The following is a 22,921-nucleotide window of genomic DNA, read 5'->3' on the forward strand; positions in this document are numbered from 1 at the left end:
TCATAGACAAAATAGGTTTGTATTTTACCCCATGGGAAGGAACCCAGATAAATGCAGGCATGGTAATGTGTTTCTTGAATCTCCAATTTTTCTTTTCACTCAATGCCTACCCTCCAGTTTGGAATGCACCCATGGCAGCGTTGGTGGCTGAGTCATTTCCTCCATGCATCCATGCCTCCATTTACCCATCCTTCCAACATTTTGTTGAGTCTGTTCCATCACTCAGGCCTTGTTTTGGGTGTTGAGAGATATTGAGTAAGAATGACCTAGTTCTTATTTTTGAGCTCTCACAGTCTAGTGGGGGACATAGATAGGTAATAAGTACCATAAAACACAGAGTAAATAGTATGAGAGAACAATATCCTGGATTCTTTGGGGATGATTTTTGGTGAAATTATCCTTAGACTTGAAGGATAAACAAGAACATAATTATCTTTGTTCATACTGTGTTCCAGAAAAAGAAATACTAACTGGATGGTGAAAAACAGATAAATTAGCAAAAACATAGAAGTGAAGAGAGATTACTTATGATCATAGTACTTATGGGAAGCATGCATTTCTAAGAACCAGCATGATTGGGCTTCCCTGGTGGTTTAGTGGTAAAGAATCTGCCTGTAATGCAGGAGACGTGGGTTCGATCCTTAGGTAGGGAAGATCCCCTGAAGAAGGGAATGGTAACCCACTTTAGTATTCCTGCCAGGGTAGTCCCATGGACAGAGGAGCCTGGTGGGCTACAGTCCACAGGGTCACAAAGAGTTGGGCATGTCTTAGCAACTAAACAACAACAACAACATGGTCAGAAAGTCAGGATTATGTGTATGCGTGTACCCCATATGCCCCAAACTCTTTGCTAAACTCTTTCCATTGAGTATCTTATTCAATCTTCACAACAATCCAATGGGAATGATATGATTCTAGTCATCACTTTGTAGCAAAAAGAAATAACTTAGGTGAAAAAACGATGCAGTAGTTGGATTTGGAATGAGTGAGTATATGATGCTACAGTCCATGTGCTTAAATACTATACAGCACTGCTTCTCCAGCTGCACGACCTTGCAGGGTAGCTCATTTTATGTGTTTACTTAGCTATACAAAAGGAAATTATTTCTGTTTTGTAGATGAATGCAAAGACTAGAGAAAATTAAGTTCTTGTCATTTGAATGTACTCTCTAAATGATAGTCACTGCCATTAATAATATTGCTGATACTTTGTTGTGATAGGAATGTGGGGTGCATGTGGGAGAAAGCATACCTGTTCTTCACAAACACTGAATAGAAGACTGATGACTAAACATGACTTTGGCAATAGGACAAGAAGTACATCTGAGCATTTTGTTTTTTTTTTCTTGCTGTTCTTATTTTCCTTTTATTATGGATTGAATCAATAAACAATTGTTCACTAAGAACTCCCTACATGCTCAAAGCATGAAGCAGATGATATTGTTTCTGCCCCCAATGACCTTAAAACTACCATGAATAGAACCTTTGCAGCATAACACAACTATTTAGGATCCACCTTCCCAAATAAAGTAGGAAAATTTTTTTCAGTGTCATGGATAAGTGGCTTGCATTGCATATTTTGAGACTATGAATATAGAATGCTTTGAAAATACTATCCAATATTTAAGTCTTATCTTATCATATCCCCACCCCAAATGGCAGCTGTAATTGCTCAAACTCCTATTTGAAAAGTCAACACTTGTTACATCCTTACTATGTCTGACAGCTTTAAAACACTGCTTGAAAAATATCCTATGTCTTCTGTATTTACTTGATCTAAGAACAATGATTTATTCCTCTTTCTTTCTCTAATCTGTCCATATTAATTGAAACATAAATTACTTGCAATAGGAGAGAAAATGTTAAGAAAATTAAAGGAAAATCTTGGTTTATCTACCCTAAGTAAAGCTACTAATTAACTGTGCCTTAGTCTTCCTTTCCCCCTGACATAGAATTCAGGATAAGACATAAAGAGTATACGAGAGGAAAGAAACACTGCTGAAATTCCTAGAAAAGAAGGAGTGGAATGATGGACCTGTCTCAAGCACTGATTTGACCATTAATACACATGACCACCGATATGTCACACTTGAAAGAGCTTCTCTCAAGGTTTCTTCCCAGTATTTTCCACATCTTTTGTCCAGCGAGTCTGTGAGAATCGTAAGGATGACAGAAGTTGATTATAAGCCCCTCTATAGACTCAATACTAAGTATCTTCAGAAACTCAGTAAAAAATCTCTACTGGTGGTCCCCACAACCTATAAATTTCTCCTCTTTTTCTTCCCCTTTTAGCTGGACTCCCATGATGTTCACAGCAATGACAAAGTAGGAATAAAAAAGAATGGAAAACAAAGAAATTAACAACTTTTACCTTTAAGAGTAGTCAAAATGCACTTTATCCAACAGATGAACTTTCATATAAATAAAAGATTCTCTTGTTTGGCTTAGCTGTATTCATTTCCATATTACCAGAAGAGGACTAATTATATAAGTGGGTTAGGTACTCCTGGTTGTCATCCCCAGTGGTAGACTTACCTGGTCAAATTTCACAAGGGTCTGTGCATACTTAGTTCAAGTAGGTATCATTCTAAAACCCTAGGGCTATGAAGTGGTCCTTGGGAGGCTTTTGAAGGGGGTTCCCTAATTCTAATTTTGAGTCCACCTATGTAGTAAAAACAGAGAAGGCAATGCACCCCACTCCAGTACTCTTCCCTGGAAAATCCCATGGATGGAGGAGCCTGGAAGGCTGCAGTCCATGGGGTCGCTGAGGGTCTGACATGACTGAATGACTTCACTTTCACTCTTCACTTTCATGCATTAGAGAAGGAAATGGCAACTCACTCCAGTGTTCTTGCCTGCAGAGTCCCAGGGACGGGGGAGCCTGGTGGGCTGCCGTCTATGGGATCGCACAGAGTCGGACACGACTAACGTGACGTAGCAGCAGCATGTAGTAAAAAATTTAAAAAATATATTTTAGTTTCTTCTTCTGTAAAATGAGTATATCAGTAGAAGAATCTGTCCTTAAACTTTATCTGTTTGCTATAGGAATTATTATGTTGATAGCTATCATTTATTGAGAATTTACTGAGTGCCTGACACTGGATTCTCCTAGGCCAAATCATAAACTGTTTAGCAGGACAGTTCTACACATAGTAGAATCTATGTACCTTTCTTCTGCTTCCATGGTGAGTATCTCTGAATCATTCTTATTGATAATCAGTAGGAGTTCAATAAACATTTTTAAAAATTTCTCTTCTCAAATTTCCCCCATCAGAATGTGGAATATTAGAAGTGCTGGTTTCAGTTCCCTGGATTTGTATCTAAAATAACTCTCTCAGAATATTTGAATGTTTTTTGACTATGTAAAGTATATTCTGAATAACCAATAGCTATTGACTTTTATAATATTTACTCAATTGCTTACCTTTAATTATAAAAGATATACAAGGACAATACCTTTAAATGTGTATTCTTTACAGAATAATGAGAATCTACAGATGCATCACTAAATTTGAATTTAGATTTAACTTTGGAGATTCCAGTTAAAGACATGGGATGAAGAAATTATTCACTTGTGAAATTTGAATGGGAAACCTAAGTAAATATTAAATATCATTTTGCTTTTGTATTTTAATATGATCATTTTTTTCTTTCAGAATTCTTCTTTTTTGGTAAAAAGAGAAATTGTATTCAAGAAAATAAGATGGTCTTGTGAACAAATTTTATGAAAAAAAGAAAGTTGAAAACAATAATTTAAAAGCTGAAGTTTTTATAAAATCCATGGGTGGCATAAATATAAAAATGATAATTTTATTACAATTTAACTGATTCTTCCAGTAAAGATGGATGACTACAACTGGCAGCCAAGAAGCACTGGTGCATGTATACTTTTTTATAAGATTTGGAAGCTGGTTAACAAACAGCCTCATTGTCTAAAGCCCAGAAAATGAAGACTGCTGTGATCTTCCCTCCAACATATGCCCTTGAAAAATTTTCCCATGTTAGTGGTGGTAAATCATAATCCATTTAGCCCGAGTTTGAAGAAAGCAAGCCCTCTACCATTGAAAGATAATACACTGTGCTTTAGACCTCAAGTATCATTAATATTTGAAGAGTGGAGTCTAGCCAACATTTGTGCTTCATAGGTCCCTCACCAACTTAAATTTTTTAATATTTTATTTTGGTTAAGAAAAACTTAATAAATTAAAAATAAGACATCTATTGAGTATCCACCTTGGATAAAGAACTGTACTAGTTATCAGAAGGGGAAAAAAATTGCCCTAAGAAACAGGTTGTGAATGAACTCAAGACTTTTAACTCAGATACTAAGTTAACAGAGCCATTGGTATTGGTTAACTATAAATTTGGAGGAAAAAGGAAAATAGCTCAGGATGACTTTGATAAAGGCTGTACTAATACAGACAGAAAAAGTATGAAGAATAATGATAGTTTGGGAAAAAAAGAAGTTCAGATAGTAACATGCTGGGATTGAAATACATGTGGAATATGTAACCATGTATATAGTGAGCATATTTTTATTGAGTACCAACTGTGCACTGCTAAGCTGCTACTAAGTCCCTTCAGTCGTGTCCGACTCTGTGCGACCCCATAGACGGCAGCCCACCAGGCTCCTCTGTCCCTGGGATTCTCCAGGCAAGAGAACTGGAGTGGGTTACCATTTCCTTCTCCAACTGTGCACTAGGCTCTAGGAAAACTAAGAAGCTAAAACTCACAGTTTAATGTAGTTATTTTCAAATTTTTTCACATCAAAAAATCTCATGGGCAGGGATACAGATTCTCATCTTCTACTCTCAACAATTGTGAGGTTGGATATAAGGCACAGGAATCTAAATTCTTAACTAGAGTATCAAATGAGTTTGATATGAATGGATCAAAACCTACACTTGGTTTAGTGGCAAAGGAAAACATTTATATTAAAATGGGAAAGGTAAAACAAGAAACGATTAATAATTTATCAGGGTGGTTGGGAAGGCTTCCTGGTGGTAATGATTGAGTGTGAATTCACCTTACAGATAGGGAAGGGGAAACTTAGGAAGAATATTCCAGCAGAGGAAAGACCAGCCTCAAAGCACTGAGGGAGAAAGACTTGAGAATGACATGGATGAATAACTGCTTGAAATAACTGGATTCTATAGTGGATTGCCAAGCAATGAGGCACAGATTGTTGGCTGCACCTGGGTTGAGATATGCTCTTAGGTCAAGTTGGGATTTAGAAATTTTCTCTTTCAGGGAATAGAAGCATTTGGAGCTTTTTTAAAGTTGGAGTGTGATACACTCATGTTTTTAAATAGAAAACTAGTGGCTATATGGAGAATTGGTAGTAGGTAAGCTGTGGGCCCCATCACTTCATGGGAAATAGATGGGGAAACAGTGGAAACAGTATCAGACTTTATTTTTTGGGCTTCAAAATCACTGCAGATGGTGACTGCAGCCATGAAATTAAAAGACGCTTACTCCTTGGAAGGAAAGTTATGACCAACCTAGATAGCATATTCAAAAGCAGAGACATTACTCTGCCAACAAAGGTCCATCTAGTCAAGGCTATGGTCTTTCCAGTGGTCATGTATGGGTGTGAGAGTTGGACTGTGAAGAAGGCTGAGCACCGAAGAATTGATGCTTTTGAACTGTGGTATTGGAGAAGACTCTTGAGAGTCCCTTGGACTGCAAGGAGATCCAACCAGTCCATTCTGAAGGAGATCAGCCCTGGGATTTCTTTGGAAGGAATGATGCTAAAGCTGAAACTCCAGTACTTTGGCCACCTCATGTGAAGAGTTGACTCACTGGAAAAGACTCTGATGCTGGGAGGGATTGGGGGCACGAGGAGAAAGGGACGACAGAGGATGAGATGGCTGGATGGGATCACTGACTCGATGGACGTGAGTCTGAGTGAACTCCGGGAGTTGGTGAATGACAGGGATGCCTGGCGTGCTGAGATTCATGGGGTCGCAAAGAGTCGGACATGACTGAGCAACTGAACTGAACTGAACTGAAGCTGTGGGCTGGGACACCAGTTAGAATGAATGCTCCCTATTCACTTTCACTGCCCTTCTTGCCAACAGTCTAATCAGACATGGATTAAAATCCAAACTTTAATTGTAGGTGTTTAGACTGTTTAATCAGAGAAGGCAATGGCAACCCACTCCAGTACTCTTGCCTGGAAAATCCCATGGATGGAGAAGCCTGGTAGGCTGCAGTCCATGGGGTCACGAAGAGTTGGACACGACTGAGCGACTTCACTTTCACTTTTCACTTTCATGCATTGGAGAAGGAAATGGCAACCCACTCCATTGTTCTTGCCTGGAGAATCCCAGGGACGGGGGAGCCTGGTGGGCTGTCGTCTATGAGGTCGCACAGAGTCAGACATGACTGAAGTGACTTAGCAGCAGCAGCAGACTGTTTAAAAGATATTTTTCTAGATATACAGAATCATTTCCTACTAAAAGAATGGGCTTTATTAAATATACAAACTCTTAGAATACAGATAAAGCACACTATAAATGCCTCTGCATGTGCGTGTAATCTCAGTCACTCAGTTGCTCAGTTGTGTGTTGTTCAGTTGTGTCCAATTCTTTGTGACCCCGTGGACTGTAGCCCACTAGGCTACTCTGCCCATGGAATTTTCCAGGCAAGAATACTGGAGTGGGTTGCTATTTCCTACTGGATCTACCTGATCCAGGGATCAAATCTGTGTCACCTGTGTCTTCCTGCATTTACAGGTGGATTCTTTACCACTGAGCCAACTAAATGCCTCTACCCCATCTTTAAAAGCCTAGGGTATGTTTAACTTTTAAGAAACTGCCAAAGTATTTTCCAAAAAATTTATATCAACAGAGTTTTATATTTCCACCAATACTGTATGAGAGTTCCAGTTGCTCCAAATTCAACAACATTTGGCTTCTTAATGTTTGTCTTTCTTTTAGGTATGCAGTTACATCAATTTGTGGTTTTTAATTTATGTTTTCCTAGCCACTAAACAACAATAACAATAACTAATGATATCGAGCAAATTTTCATGTGCTTGTTGGTCATCTGCATAAATTCTTTGATAAAGGACCTATTCATACATTTTGTCCATTTTTAATGAATTAATTTTGCTATCTATTAGGGACACAAAGGCACTTTTAAATATGATAGATTATTGTGATCCTGGTGATAGTTTCCTGTGTAACACAACATCAAAATTTATCAAGTCATACACCTTAAAACATGCATTTCACTGAATGTCTATTATACCTCTATAAAGCATTAAGAAATGAAAAATAAAAATAATTCTTAACAAGAAGACAAGCATTTTAGTTTAATAACACTTCAGATAGGACAAAAATGTGACTAGCCATTAGTATAGCCTGAAGTTTTACAAGAAATCAGGTCCTAGGTCTCTGTCCTAAGAAGGATCTGCGGTCCTGTCAGAGGGGATCATCTGGGCCATGCAGAATCTATGACTTGTACTGTGTTGCTTCGGACTATCTGGGAAAGCAGGCTCTTGTGTAATTGTGGTTATTTCTTAAGCATTAATGTATATTTTCTTGTTTAATGTCTGACCCCTCACTAGATTTTAGGTTCCATGAAAGCAAAGACTGAATTTCTTTTACTTACCACGGTATCTTTAGAGTCTACTACTCAATCAATAATACTTTCCACAGTGTTCTGGGCACCAAGAATGCAATAGTGACTAAACCAGAGAAGTTCCATCATCTTGCAGTTCACACACAACAAAATAAACAGACAAAAATGTGTAATTTTAGGTACTCACGCATGCTAGAAAGAAAGTTAAAGGAAATAGGGAAAGAAAAGAGAATATAAATCAGGGAAACCTCTTTTAAGAGGTAACATCTGAGCAGTAACCTGAATAAAGTAAGAGAGTGAGTGAGCCATGAGAAAATCTGGGGGAGGAGATTCCAGATGGTAAAAACAGAAAAATCAAGATCTGAAATTGGAAGCAAGCCTGGCATTTTGGGGACTGATAAGAATGTGAGTGTAGCTAGAGTAGAATGAGTGAGGAGATGAAAAGGTAGGCAGGGTCCAGATTTCCTAGCCAATTTATTGTGTATATGACTCAATTGGTTGAAAGAGTGGACTAACATTTATAGCACTACCTATATTACCTCATGTAGTCTTTACTTAAAATCAGCTTTATAATTTAGGTACTGATATCTCCACTTTGTAGGTAAGAAAACTGAGACAGTGAGATTAAGTAACCTGTCAAAGGTCACACAGCCAGCCAAGTAGTGGTGGGTTCAGGATGTGGACTTAGGATGTGATCTGGATCCTCTGCATCAGTGTTTCTCCATCTCTTTCTCGTTATCAAAGCCCACTCCTTGGGAGAAAAATTAATTTAAAACTCTCCCGGAAGAGAGAGAATTTAAATACTAAGAAATACTACTTTGTATTTCTAACACTAGCCCTAACCCTAACCCTAAGCTTTGGAGGGCCAGAACCCATTGCAATATTGTAGAATGTTTTTGAGGCATCCCCCAAAAACTAATTTTTGGCCTCTTGAAGGTGATAACACCTCACTGAGAAAACTGCATACACTGCACTGTAATATCTCTTCTAAACAAATAATTTTTGTAACAAAATTTTTTATAAATAAGAATACTTTTTAATAAATAAATTATATCTCTTTTATAAATGCATTTATAGTATAATTTTTTAATAAATAGGGAAATAAAAGGGGTTTAATCAGTGGCTTGATGAACTGTTTTTTATTTTCAGATGAGCTAGACTTGAATGTTTTTGAAGACTAAGGCATAGGGGTGGGGAGGTTGAAGACAAAGAGTAGGTAAAGCCTTATCAGATTAAAGTGAGGTCCCAGAGGAGACAGGAAATAAGGTTAAGAACACAGGTGGATTATTTAACTCAATTTAGAAATGACTAGGGGCATGTTTCATTTTGAAATTGTACCTGTTCCAGGGCAGATAAAAATGAGAGGAGTTGAAGGAAATAAAGTTCAGGGAATTTGTACACGATGGGCTTCCAATGATTTTACATAAGCACGAGATAGACAGTGGAGTTGGGAGTTGGTAGGCAGGGGACAAGACACTTGGTGAATGTTGGAATCAGTTGTTATGAAGAGAGAGAAGTGCAGCTAACTCACCACAGGAGCAAAGACAGTCAGAGAGCTTGGAGCATCCCACTGACTTTTAAACCGATGCCTCTAATCCAGGGGAAACACACTGAGTGAGAGCAGAACAGAGTGGGGTGTAGACAGTCCATAGTGTCCGTGAACGGAATGACACAGGGTGATAGAGAAGCAGGTATGGACTGATGGTTTCTAACCAGCGTGGTGGAGAGGAGGATGTCATGGGATGCTTCCTATAGGAAGCAGAAGGGTTGGCTCTTGAGGCATTAGTAGTTTCTACAGATACTAGGGTTTTGTTGGGTGTTTCTTTGTTTGCTTGGTGGAAGGAAATATTCTCTAATAACCACAGGCATGTTAGGGACTTTATCCTTCACAAACCTGTCACTAATGATCTAAAAATTTCCCCTCTGTCTCTTTTGGCAGAAATTGGATTCATCTTCAGTTACTCTCCAATATCACCCACTTGAGTTTCAACGACTCATAGGCAAGGCTTGAGTTAAAGAAACAAAGACCTGAGTGAGTCTCTGTAGGGGCTGGCCAGAGCAAAACTGTCAGGTGAAGTGAAATGAGTGCTTGGCTCCCTCCCTCTGCCCCGAGCCCCGAGGAGTCCTCTGTGCTCAGCTGGGACCACCTCTGCCCAATTCCAGGTGCTGTACCAAAGATGCCCTCAGGACATGTCCTGATTTTGTCTTCTTCTTATTGTCCCACCCTGGAACCATTCTGTTCTCTCTGTAGCCTTCATTTTAACAAAGAGTAGAGAAGGAAGAGTGGAGAAGGAGTAGAGATAGAAATCTTGTGGGAGGGGAAGAAGGCAGGCACTATGGAGGGCACTTGAAGGCACTTTTGTGTGCTGTGAAGAAGGAGGATGAAATGAAATACTTGAAAAAGAGCTAGAGGCTGCTTCATATCTCTCCCCACCACCTCCAACTCAATTTCTGCCCCCAGGAGCAAGATCAAAATAACTTTCTGTGGGATGAAAGGATGACAATGACTTTGGATCCAATTACATTATCATAACCTGGAAACAACCCTTGCATTGGAGGTTTGCTGAAGTACTGAACTGTAAAACTCAAATTACAATATGAGAAATGAAAGCGATTTGAACTCATGGCCCTTTGGACATTTTCCTTGATATCAAAGGAGGAGGATTTCATTTTTCTGCTTTCTGAAAATAGGATAGGAAATGGACAAGTGCTGAACTAACCAGAAATGATGGGAAGAGATATTTAACTGGAAATAAAACTAAGAGAGGAAAAGACAAGGGGGTTTAGATTAATGTCAGGCTTGCAGTTATCACAGGACCTGAATTTTGTTTACATGATGACATCTTCAGAGTTACTCAGCTCCTCTGATATAGAATTCTAAGTGTTTTTCTTCCCCTTGGAAGCTGAAGATTAGCTAGCTACTCAAGGCTGGGCATGTAGGAGATAGGAACATGCAAGCATCTGCTCATGGTTGAACTAAGGAATGTAAATATAACCCTAAAGTCCCCACCTTATTTCCAGGGGAATGAAATAAGCCTGGAAATAGATGAACTCTCTCCATGAGCTTGGACTGGATGGGAGCCATGCAAAGAAGAAATACTCGAGAGAAAAGGAGAGATGAGCAATGTGTATGTTTTACATGTGTGCACACATATGTGTCTATATATTTATGTGCAAACATACAAACTCCATGTGTGGTTTATGCTTGTGTGTACATATTCATATTTATACACATATGTATGTACAGAGTTCACAGAGCACTCCCAAACAAATACACACCAGATGTGCTGATTCTGAGTGCTCCAAAAAAGATTATTATTGAGAAGGAAATGAAACAGGGTTTTTGAGGACACTGGTCATACTACCAGGTATACTGATTTTTGGAGGGCAGATGCTATGCTGTGCACATGTTTATTTTGGGTAAAAGGAGACACAGGGCAACATAATTACTGCTTCAAAATTTTGGGGAGATATCATGTAAGAAGGATTTAACTCATTCCATATGGTTCCAGAGGCTAGAAATGAGGCCGAGGCGTAGCAGATTTCTGTTCTAAATGAGAACGACTTTCTAACAATTAGTACTACACAAAAGAGACATGTATTCCTTCTAAAAGGAGATAATGATCTGCCTACTCTTGGAAATGACATGTGGCAGAGGCTGCGTGGCCATCTGTTACAGAAGTTGCAGGGGGCATTTTTCCATTTGGTGAGGGGTTTGCACTGTAGCTATTGCTGGGCCATCTCCATTCTGAAATTCAATGGTTCTAAAATATTCATACCTTTCTGGGTATGAACAAACACCTTTTAAGGGGAGTTGAGTCTGATAATGGTTTTGGTTTTCTGACTGCTTTTATTTTATTCAGTGACTTATGAGCAGTGAATCCTATCTCAATAGGTACTAAACATACAATTTCTTCTGTCTTCTATTTGATTTCTGTTTTCACCTACTTCTTTTTCTTGCTTTTAGGTTTTTTTTTTTTTTCTGTTCTATTTTCCTTACCTTTCCTTCATCCTACCTGTACCCTCTAAATATTAGAGATGGAGGGAAGGCAGTCTTCATTGAGACAATAACATGAGGAAGAAAGCGTTTAACTTGGTTAACATTTTTTTTTTCCCTGAAGGGAAGATCCTAGCTGTGTATCAGTATGTGAATATGTGTGTGTATACTGGAGTGTGCGTGTGCACACGCATGTGTGTGTGTGTGTGTGTGTGTGTGTGTGTGCGTGCGTGCAGACCCTCAGTGAGCTGTCACGTTGCCTGGAGAATAAGGCTTATTGTATTTTTAACCTAGAGGAGTCCTCTTCCAAGTGGATGCCTGTAAGAGCTGGGGATTGGGAACCACTTTTGATTGTCACAACGACTGGGGACTGTTGCTGGCATTGGATGGGAGGAGGGAAGGAAAGCTGAATGTCCTGCATTGTATGGAACACTCTCATCTGATCCAGAATTATGCCATCCCAAATATATCTACCCAACTGAGGTAGATGAGGCGGAGATTTTGGAGACAGACAATCTGGGTTTGAATTCTGGTTCTACCCTCTTTAGCTCTGTGATCTGGGACAGGCATTTTAACCTCTCTGGATTTTTGTTTCCTCATCTGTATTATGAAGGGTAATAAGAGGACCTCCCCACAGTGCTGCTGTGAAGATTAAATGAATTAACAGTTCGAGGGCTTAGAGGTGCATAGGCAATAAAACATTCAACAAGTGTCAGCTATGATTTTGATTTTTCTGAAATGGCTGGGAATGGGCTATTTGGATTCATCGTACAGGTTGAATGTGTGAGAGTTTCCATATACTTTAACTAGCTCTTTGGAAACTAGAACATTATGAACCAATACTTACAAAAGTGTGACCTATAGACACTTGGAAGTTGTGAAGCTGCTATGGTATTACCATGGATATATGTGCAGTGAGCACTGACATGACAACACCAGTTTGCCTTTCTTTCTCCTCTTCATACATATGTAAATACATACTCAACCATTTCCCTAATACAGCATTGTAATTAACAAAATAAAAATTCATTTAAAGTCATAGGAATTTTGTTCCTATGCATTTGCTCAATAAATGGATACAAAAATATGTTTACAATATATGAGAGGACTATGACATTTTGAAAAAAATTTTCTTCAGTTTCTCATGCTTGGAAATGTTGTGATTCATACAACAGAGCATTCTTAACCCTGCATTGATAAAAATTATTTTATCTTTTTAAGACTAACTCAGAAGGTGTTTCAAGATTTGACTAATCCCAAGGTTATAATAATGGATTTTCATGATAATTTTGTTAAAAGTCAATTTAAGAAGGCACACTTGATTAAGCAGAATCTATTAAAACATTGTAGTGCCAAAAAATTGCTTAAAAAAATCCCAGACACTAATTTGATTACTTTTCATTTTTAATCTGTATTATGAAGACAGAGTCAATCAAATTCTTCATAACAGTATGTACTTTGGGAATGATAAACAACATTTTCAATTGATTGTCTCCTATTTGTTTACAATGATTTTGTCCCATCTCTTTTCTACTTTGACTGACTCTTTGAAGGGAAATACAAGTACATATGATAATATGTGGAATGAATCCTATTATTCCCTCATGATATGACTACTGTATTTTTCTAAGAATATATATTGAGATGTGTTCAACTTTTTCTTGCCTTTCATGTATGCATTTGTGATCAACCTTTGGCACATGAAACTTCCATGTGCTAGGTGCCACAAATTCCATGGAGAGGATGGAGATATCTTCAGTTCAGTTCAGTTCAGTTGCTCAGTCATGTCCAACTCTTTGTGACCCCATGGACTGCAGCACACCAGGCCTCCCTGTCCATCACCCACTCCTGGAGCTTACTCAAAGTCATGTCCATTGACTCAGTGATGCCATCCAACTATCTCACCCTCTGTTGTTCCCTTCTCCTCCTGCCTTCAATCTTTCCCAGCATCAGGGTCTTTTCAAATGAGTCAGTTCTTCACATCAGGTGGCCAAAGTATTGGAGTTTCAGCCTCAGCATCAGTCCTTCCAATGAACGTTCAGGACTAATTTCCTTTAGGATGAACTGGTTAGATCTCCTTGCAGTCCAAAGGACACTCAAGAGTCTTCTCCAACACCACAGTTCAAAAGCATCAATTCTTCGGCGCTCAGCTTTCTTTATAGTCCACCTCTCACATCCATACATGACTACTGGAAAAACCATAGCCTTGACTAGATGGACCTTTGTTGGCAAAGTAATATCTCTACCTTTTAACATGCTGTCTAGGTTGGTCATAATTTTTCTTCCAAGGAGCAAGTGTCTTAATTTCATGGCTGCAGTCACCATCTGCAGTGATTTTGGAGCCCCCAAAATAGAGTCTGTCACTGTTTCCACTATTTCCCCATCAATTTGCCATGAAGTGATGGGACCAGATGCCATGAACTTAGTTTTCTGAATGTTGAGTTTTAAGCCAACGTTTTCGCTCTCCTCTTTCACTTTCATCAAGAGGAGATATCTTAAAATTTATTAAGTTAAGAGAACACTGTGTACCACGCTGATGCAAGATCTTGATAGTGGGGGAAGCTGTGCATGTGTGGGACAGTGAATATGTGGGAACTCTCTGTACTTCCTCTTATTTTTTTTTCATGGAAATAAAATTTCCCTAAAAAGTAAAGTCTATTAAATGCTGCTGTGTGTGTTTGTGTGTTAATTGCTCAGTCATGTCTGACTTCTTGCATTGCCATGGTCTGTAGCCAGCCAGGCTTCTCCGTCCATGGAATCCTCCCGGCAAGAATACTGGAGTGGGTAGCCATTCCCTTCTCCAGGGGATCTTCCAGACCCAGGTATCAAACCTAGGACCCTACATTGCAGGCAGATTCTTTACCATGTGAGCCACCAGTGAAGAACATTAAGTGCTTACAACATATTTTGGGGATTAAGATTGGGTTCTAAAGGAGATCAGTCCTGGGTGTTCATTGGAAGGACTGATGTTGAAGCTGAAACTCCAATACTTTGGGTACATGATGCAAAGAGCTGACTCATTTGAAAAGATCCTGATGCTGGGAAAGATTGAGGGCAGGAGGAGAAGGGGATGACAGAGGATGAGAGGGCTGGATGGCATCACTGACTCAAAGGACATAGGTTTGGGTGAACTATGGGAGTTGGGGATGGACAGGGAGGCCTGGTGTGCTGCGGTTCATGGGGTCACAAAGAGTCGGACACGACTAAGCGACTAGACTGAACTTAACTGAATTCAGGGTCCATGAGCTATTCCAAATCCTGAAAGATGATGCCGTGAAAGTGCTGTACTCAATATGCCAGCAAATTTGGAAAACTCAGCAGTGGCCACAGGACTGGAAAAGGTCAGTTTTCATTCCAATCCCAAAGAAAGGCAATGTCAAAGAATGCTCAAACGACTGCACAATTGCACTCATCTCACACGCTAGTAAAGTAATGCTCAAAATTCTCCAAGCCAGGCTTCAGCAATATGTGAACCGTGAACTTCCTGATGTTCAAGCTGGTTTTATAAAAGGCAGAGGAACCAGAGATCAAATGGCCAACATACGCTGGATCATTGAAAAAGCAAGAGAGTTCCAGAAAAGCATCTATTTCTGCTTTATTGACTATGCCAAAGCCTTTGACTGTGTGGATCACAATAAACTCTGGAAAATTCTGAAAGAGATGGGAATACCAGACCACCTGATCTGCCTCTTGAGAAACCTATATGCAGGTCAGGAAGCAACAGTTAGAACTGGACATGGAACAACAGACTGGTTCCAAATAGGAAAAGGTGTTCGTCAAGGCTGTATATTGTCACCCAGTTTATTTAACTTATATGCAGAGTACATCATGAGAAACGCTGGACTGGAAGAAGCACAAGCTGGAATCAAGATTGCCAGGAGAAATATCAATAACCTCAGATATGCAGATGACACCACCCTTATGGCAGAAAGTGAAGAGGAACACAAAAGCCTCTTGATGAAAGTGAAAGAGGAGAGTGAAAAAGTTGGCTTAAAGCTCAACATTCAGAAAATGAAGATCATGGCATCTGGTCCCATCACTTCATGGGAAATAGATGGGGAAACAGTGGAAACAGTGTCAGATTTTATTTTTCTGGGCTCCAAAATCACTGCAGATGGTGACTGCAGCCATGAAATTAAAAGATGCTTACTCCTTGGAAGGAAAGTTATGACCAACCTAGATAGCATATTCAAAAGCAAAGACATTACTTTGCCAACAAAGGTCCGTCTAGTCAAGGCTATGGTTTTTCCAGTGGTCATGTATGGATGTGAGAGTTGGACTGTGAAGAAAGCTGAGCGCCGAAGAATTGATGCTTTTGAACTGTGGTGTTGGAGAAGACTCTTGAGAGTCCCTTGGACTGCAAGGAGATCCAACCAGTCCATTCTGAAGGAGATCAGCCCTGGGATTTCTTTGGAAGGAATGATGCTAAAGCTGAAACTCCAGTACTTTGGCCACCTCATGCAAAGAGTTGACTCATTGGAAAAGACTCTGATGCTGGGAGGAATTGGGGGCAGGAGGAGAAGGGGACGACAGAGGATGAGATGGTTGGATGGAATCACTGACTCAATGGACGTGAGTCTCAGTGAACTCCGGGAGTTGGTGATGGACAGGGAGGCCTGGTGTGCTGCAATTCATGGGGTCGCAAAGAGTCGGACATGCCTGAGCGACTGATTGGATCTGATCTGAAAACCAAAATTTTAAATTATTTCTTTTCTTTCCTTTTTTTTAAGGAAATAATTCTTTTTTATTTTATTTTTTTTAAACTTTACAATATTGTATTAGTTTTGCCAAATATCGAAATGAATCCGCCACACAGCAAAAGAGACACTGACGTATAGATCAGTCTTATGGACTCTGTGGGAGAGGGAGAGGGTGGGGAGATTTGGGAGAATGGCATTGAAACATGTATAATATCATGTATTTTTTTCTTTCATGTGTATCTCAACCTCCAGCTCCAATGGGGTGGTAACACTTACTAGAATTTGATTTTATGAGGAATTTCATTCACTAAATTGTATCTTTCTGTCTCTGAAGGAGCCCAGCCTGGAAAGAAAAGTCAACAAGCAGTCATCTTCATTGTTGTGTGACTGGGACACTCAGGGTGCTGCCGCGTACCTTTGCTTCCAAAGGCCCTTTAACGTTAAAACCAAACATAGGCTACATGGGAGGAATGGCATATAGTGGCTGACCTTGGTGACATTTTGTGTACAAGGCCTTTGGCCTCTCCTTAAATCATTCAGCCCACTGAGGTCACTGATTTAGTTACATCAAGGAATTTTCTCACTCAAATTTAATGCTTCTCACTCTTCAATTTCAGAGCTTGCTATAAATTTTTGTGCTTTACTTAAAAGAACTACAAGAGCCACAGCTGCACTGGAGAATCAGCAGCCCCTATTGCAGTCTTTGTATGTTCTAACATATCTACAGCAGCAACTGTAGTTACTAAACTCTTGACTTTGTCACCATTCACTCTTTGTCCTGTCAGATGGAGCATTTACTGTCTCGACCATGATTCCATGTATCCTCACCGGCGAAGTCCGTAGGGGAAATGAATTGCATGATTATAGAGTCATCAGTAACTTGTTCTTTGAGAATGGTGCCCTTGGAGCTGTGTAATACTGCAACTTTGCACTGTATATAAGTACAATATTTATCCACTTTTGGCTTGACTATTACTCCATCTCCTTAACCTGTGCTTTTCACTATCTTCTTATACACCTTGTTCAACTCAAAGTTCTCTCTGACAAACCACAATAATCTTCTCCATATTAATTAGAATAAAATGAGATCTTCTTGTTCTTTACCTAAGGCCAGTCTCAACACTGGCTTCCAGGAGGTTGAGTTAGGTGGGTGGAGAGTGCTGTGACTATTTCTTCTTTGATGATATTGTTCTGGTCACATGCTTCCACTCTGTGGCAAAAGTACATTTTACATTTTGAATAGAAGTTACCTGTGTTACTTTTAAAGTCTTTTGAAGACCCTCTTTGCAGTCAGACAAGTTGTACACAGACATTTGTAGTGTATTAACATAACCACCGAAGACCACAAGACTATCAGAGAAACTTGATCTCTCTTTCCTTGTTCTCTTTAGGTTCCCTAAAATATTGGGATACATTTTGATTTCCTCTCAATCATTAGCTGGAGAAACTCTTTAGTCACAGAGAATGATTTGTCTTACTCTGCTATTGTTAACACTTTGAAGCACCTCTCAATGCAAATCAAAAACTCCTTACTTATGAGTTTGAAAATATAGCCCTTTGTGCTATTTTAAATTTGGAGTGGTATGGACTTAACTAATCAGTTAATCTACATAACGGTGACTATTTTCTCAAGGAAGGACATGCTGTTCAAAAAGACAGGAACATGTGTGTATTTATTCAGAAATTCAGTCTACAGTACTTGCTATGGGAATGTTTAGTCATGTTAACAGAAATAATTTTCAGGGTTCAGGCCAAGAACTGAAAATTTAAAAGTATAGTGTTGTCTTTGGGACTCCTTGTTAGAAAATATGAATGACCAGCTATCTAACTGAGCTTTGTCAAACAAACTTCATTTAAAAAAATTACCTTCCTCCACGTTTTTCAAAATGTTAATTTTTTAATTAAAAAAGTGACATATTAACTAATTGTTATTGAAAGTTTAACATAGAGATCTGTTTATAACTGGAAGAAATAGGCTTTTTTTTTCTTTTCTCTTCTTTTTAAAAAGAGTTTCTCATTTCATTTTAACATAGAATTATCTACTTTATTTTCATTCCAATCCCAATGAAGGGCAATGCCAAAGAATGTTCAAACTACTGTACAATTCCACTCATTTCACATGTTAGCAAGGTTATACTCAAAATCCTTCAAGCTATGCTCAGCAGTAAATGAACTGAGAACTTTCAGATGTTCAATCTGGGTTTTAAAGAGACAGAGGAACCAGAGATCAAATTGTCAACATTGGAATTCTAGAAAAACACCTACTTCTGCTCCATTGACTACTCTAAAGCCTTTGTGTCGATCACAATAAACTGTGGAAAATTCTTAAAGAAATGGGAGTAGCAGACCATCTTACCTGTCTCCTGAGAAACCTGTATGTTAGTCAAGAAGCAACAGTTAGAACCATACATGAAACAAAATACTGCTTCAAAATTGGGAAAGGTCCCTGGTGGCTCAAAGGTAAAGAATCCGCCAGCAAGGCAGGAGCCACAGGCATGTGGGTTTGATCCCTGGGTCAAGAAGATCCCCTGGAGGGGAGCATGGCAACCCACTCCAGTATTCTTGCCCAGAGAATTCCATGGACAGAGAAGCCTGGTGGGCTACAGTCCATAGGGCTGCACAGAGTCAGACACAACTGAAATGACTTAGAGTGCACACAGCACATATATACAATATACAAGGCTATATATTGTTACTCTGGTTATTTAGCTTCTATGAAGAGTACATTATTCGAAATGCCAGGATGGATGAATTACAAGCTGGAATCTAGATTGCAGGGAAAAATATCAACAACCTCAGATATCGAGATGATACTACTCTAATGACAGAAAGTGAAGAGGAACTAAAGAGCCTCTTGATGAGGGTGAAAGAAGAGAGTGAAAGAGCTGGCTTAAAACTCAACATTCCAAAAACTAAGATCATAGCATCTGGTCCCATCACTTCAAGATGGCAAATAGAAGGGGAAAAAGTGGAAGCAGTGACAGTTTTATTTTCTTGAGTGCCAAAATCATTGTGGATGGTGATTGCGGCCATGAAATTAAAAAATGCTTTCTCCTTGGAAGGAAAGCTATGACAAACTTAGAAACAGTGTTAGAAAGCAGAGACATCATTTTGCCAACCAAGGTCCATATAGTCAAAGCTATAGTTTTTTCAGTAGTCATGTATGAATGTGAAATTTGGACCATAAAGAGAGATGAGCACTAAATAATTGATGCTTTTGAATTGTGGTGCTGGAGAAGACTCTTGAGAGTCCCGTGGACACCAAGGAGACCAAACCAGTCAATCCTAAAGGAAATCAACCCCGAATATTCATTTGAAGGGCTGATGCTGAAGCAGAAGCTCTAATACTTTGGCTACCTGATGTTAAGAGCTGACTCACTGGAAAAGACCCTGATGCTGGGAAAGATAGAAGGCAGGAGAAGAAGGGGATGACAGAGGATGAGATGGTAGGATAGCATCACTTACTCAATGGACACGAATTTGAGCAAATTCCTGGTGATAGTGGAGGACAGAGGAGCCTGGAATGCTACAGTCCCATAGGATTGCAAAGAGTCAGACACGACTTAACAACTGAACACCAACAGCAGCTACTTTACTTGCTGTCAGGATATTCCAGATGTTGTACTGCACACAGTTTAAAGCCTCTAGTCCAAGTGTATTGCATCACTCAAGAAGAAAAGAATTTCATAGCAGGAGAACATTTTATGATCCTCAAGTATCTGGAGAAATGGCCTTCCTTTTCCCTCTTTTTGCATTTATTCATCCACAGTATCCATCTTCATGGTATCGTGCTAAATGCTTGCAATATCAAAATGGAATAAGTTTTTGTCCCAACTATCTGGAAGTTCTCTGAAAGAGGGGTGGTTTCCATTATTCTATCTTCCAGGATGCTTATGTGTTCTTCTGAATCACCTATTAATAATTTGCTGTTGATTCCCTCTAGTGCATTTTTCATTTGAGTTATTGTATTCTTCAGTTCTGATTCATTCTTTTTTATATTTTCTAACTCTACTGAAGTTCTTATTGTATTTCTATGTTCTTCTGCCAAGTTTGGTGAGCATTCTTGTGATTATTGCTTTAAATTCTTTTTTAGGTAAATGACTTCTCATTAGAGTTTTCCTCTGGAGTTATATTTTGTTCTTTCATTTGGAATGAACTCCTTTGTCTTCTCATTTTGTTTGACTTTCTGTTAACTTCTGTGAATTAGAACAGTTATCTTTGTGCATCTTAGGAGCATGGCCTTGTGTAGACTGCACTCTATGCAGACTGCGTGTGCTTGGTAGATTTGGCAGTAGGGCTAAAATTGCCATGGGCACAGACCAAGGCTTTTCTTGGGGTGTCCCGGGGCCCAGGGACAGCTGTGATTTTTTGTGTGTGTTGAGGGCTGCAGTCTTGCTGGGAGAGCTGAAGCTGGAGTTGGGTAATGGCCAGAGTCATGCCGGGGCAGTCTTGGCAGGTCAGCTAGAATATCAGGTGCTTTTTCAATCTGCTACATAGAGGTTTTCTTCCCCCAACTTACTAGAGCAATTTATAACACTCATCAGGCTGCAACTAATTATTTAATACAATTTAAGAGGTATTCTTGCAGTTGTGTGTGTGTGCTGGTCACTTAGTCATGTCCAACTCTTTGTGAACCCATAGACTGTAGCCCACCAGGCTTGTCTGTCTATGGGATTCTCCAGGCAAGAATACTGGACTGGATTGCCATTTCCTTCTCCAGGGAATCTTCCTGACCCAGGGATTGAAGACAGGTTTCCCGCATTGAAAATCTGGAAAATAGCTTATTTCAACAGCAACACTTGGGCTTCCCTGGTGGCTTGACAGTCGAGAATCTGCCTGCAATGCAGGAAACCTGGGTGCATGGGGTTACAAAGAGTCAGACAGGGTTGAGCAACTGACACACACACACACACACACACACACACACACACACACAGCAACTCTGTAATGGGTTTACCAAGTGACCCAGTTTGATTTTTGATTGGCTCACTTATTAGTAATGGTCTCGGCCATAGCCAATATGACCAGTATGAGGAGAGTATGGCCCCACAATCAGCTTTTCTGGAAGCCTGCAGACATGAGGCTACTGCAGGCCAAGCCCTACGTGGGAGGACCTAGTGTTGCTTACTGTGAGAGGGCACCAGTCATTCCTCATTGCTAGTCTCCTTTTCCATAAATCCTCCAGGCGATGAATCAGCTGACTGTCTCCATACTGCTATAAAGTCTGCCGACCCCTTCACCAATAATAAGGCAGATACCACCCTCAGCTTGGCGACTGATGGAAAGTTTGAACAATGATTTAACAAATCTCTGCGGTCTTCACCTCTCTCTTTCAGGGATTGACGATGGGTCTGGCCAATAGCAGATGCTGAGCTGGCTTTTAGATGAATCCAGCCCTCTGTAATGGCTGATCATTGTGGCTGCCGGTAGACTGTGAGCGAGTCAACACAGGGGAGGTCAGGTAAGGGCTGCTGATCCAGAGTCAGTGAGCTTTGTTTTGTTTTTAATTGGAAAATAATTCCTTTACAGTACTGTATTGGTTTCTGCCATACAATGTGAATCTGCCATAAGTATGCATATATCACCCTCTCTTTCCCCTGTGTGTCCACAAGTCTATTCTTTGTCTGTGTTCCGATTCCTATCCTGCAAATATATTCATCGGTACCATTTTTCGAGATTCCATATATGTGTGTTAATACATATTTGTTTTTCTCTTTCTGAGAGTCAGTGAATTTTTGCATGAGTCTTTTAAGAGCAGAGTCTTGGCTACCTACAAACTTCTGCCTCTCTGGGTGGTAAGTTTTGCTGATTCTCAAAGCCAGTTATTGGGGCTCATCTTTCTGGTGCCAAACCCCAGCCCTGGGGAGTGCTTAGTATGGGGCTTGAATCGCTTGCTCCTTAGGGAGTACTGGGAGTTTGAGAAATCCCTTTTGCTTGTGAGTCCTCTGTGGGGGGTGTGAATACTGAGTAGGTTGCATCTCTGCCCCTCCTCCCCATCTCAATGTGTTTTTTCCTTAATATTCTTAATTGTGGAAGGGCTGTTCTGCTGGTCTTCATGTTGCTCTCAGAGAATTATCCTGAGCGTAGTGGTAGTTTTGCCCTGTCTGCGGGAGATAGTGAGTTCAAGATGTTTTCATTCTGCCATCTTCACCCCACCCCTTCACAAGAGACACATTATTTTAGACTGCAAATCAAGTCTCAAATATTTTAAATGAATGAAAACAGAGTATCTTATCAGACTACAATGCAGTTGAGCTAGAAACTAGTCAGCATGATTACCATAAAATTCTCACGTATTTGGAATTAAAGGAGTGTACTTCCAAGTAACCAATGAGTCAAAGGAAAAATCAAAGTAAAAAATGGAAAATGTATAAATGATTGCAAAAACACTACACATCCAAACTTGTGAGATATATATATATAGATATATATATATATGTATGTATGAAAAGTGAAAGAACATGTTAGTCATTCAGTCGTGTCTGACTCTGTGACCCCATGGACTGTAACCCTCCAGACTCCTCTGTCCATGGGATTTACCAGGCAAGAATACTAGAAGGGGTAGCCGTTCCCTTCTCTAGGGTATCTTGCCCACCCAGGGATTGAACCCAGATCTCCTGCATTATAGGCAGATTTT

Source organism: Bos javanicus, chromosome 2, assembly GCF_032452875.1.
Source record: "Bos javanicus breed banteng chromosome 2, ARS-OSU_banteng_1.0, whole genome shotgun sequence".
Classification (NCBI taxonomy): domain Eukaryota; kingdom Metazoa; phylum Chordata; class Mammalia; order Artiodactyla; family Bovidae; genus Bos; species Bos javanicus.